Source organism: Chinchilla lanigera, unplaced genomic scaffold (genome assembly GCF_000276665.1).
Source record: "Chinchilla lanigera isolate Chin_1 unplaced genomic scaffold, ChiLan1.0 scaffold00077, whole genome shotgun sequence".
NCBI classification, from domain to species: Eukaryota; Metazoa; Chordata; class Mammalia; order Rodentia; family Chinchillidae; genus Chinchilla; species Chinchilla lanigera.
Window position 1 is genome coordinate 775,187 of NW_004955478.1, and position 1,391 is coordinate 776,577.

Here is a 1,391-nt window from a genome sequence, read left to right on the forward strand (position 1 = left end):
CCAGCTATGCTACTGAATTTGGTTATTAAATCCATGAGCCTTTTGGTGGAGTTTTTGGGTTCTTCTATGTAGAGTATCATGTTCTCTGCAAATAATGATAATTTCACTTCTTCCTTTTCTATGATTATTCCTTTTATTTCTTTCTCTTCTTTAATTGCTGTAGGTAATATTTCCAGAACTATATTGAATAGAAGTGGTGACAGTGGACATCCTTGTCTTGTTCTTGATTTTAAAGTCAAAGCTTTCAATTTTTGACCATTTAGTATGATGTTAGCTGTTGGTTTATCATAAACGGCTTTGATCAGCTTGAGGTAAAGGCCATTTTTTCCTATTTTCTGTAGGGTTTTCAACATGAATGAGTGTTGGACTTTATCAAAGGCTTTTTCTGCATCAGTGGAGATGATCATGGGATTTTTGTCCTTGGCTCTATTGACATGGTGTATTACATTGATTGATTTGTGTATATTGAACCATCCTTGCATTCCTGGGATGAATCCCACTTGGTCATGGTGTATAATCTTCTTGATAACTTCTTGTATATCTTCTTGATAACTTGCTAGTATTTTATTGAGAATTTTTGCATCTATATTCATTTGGGAGATTGGTCTGCAGTTCTCTTTCTTGGTTGGGTCTTTCTCTGGTTTTGGTATCAGAATAATACTTGCCTCCAGGAACAAGTTGGGGAGAATTCCTTCCCTTTAAATTTCCTTAAAGAGTTTGAGAAAAATTGGTGTTGACTCTTCCCTAAATTGCTTGTAGAATTCAGGTGCAAATCCATCAGGACCCGGGCTTTTCTTCATTGGCAAGTTTTTAATTACATTCTCAATTTCACTGGCTGATATTGAATTATTCAGGATTTTTATATCTTCTTCATTCAGCTTTGGTAATTCATATGTATCTAGAAATCTGTCCATTTCCTCTGTGTTTTCCATCCTATGAGAGTAAAGATTTTCAAAATAGGTCCTGATGATCTTCTGAATTTCTTCAGGATCTATAGTGATTTCACCCTTTTCATTCCTTATTGTGTTTATTTCAGTTTTTTTTTCCTTGTTTTGATTAGGTTGGCTAGAGGTTTATCTATTTTATTTATTCTTTCAAAGAACCAAGTGTTTGATTCATTATTTCTCTGTATTGTTTTTTAGTCTCCATTGCATTAATTTCTGCTCAGAGCTTTATAATTTCCTTCCTTCTTTGAGCTCTGGGTTTGACTTTCTCTTCTTTTTCTAGGAACTTGAGGTGTGGCATAAAACTGTTTATTTCTGCTTGTTCTGTTTTCCTGAGGTGGGAGTTCACTGTTATAAATTTCCCTCTGAGGGCTGCTTTCATTGCATTCCACCGGTTCCTGTAGGTTGTATCTCCATTTTCATTTGTTTGTAAATAGTGCTTAATCT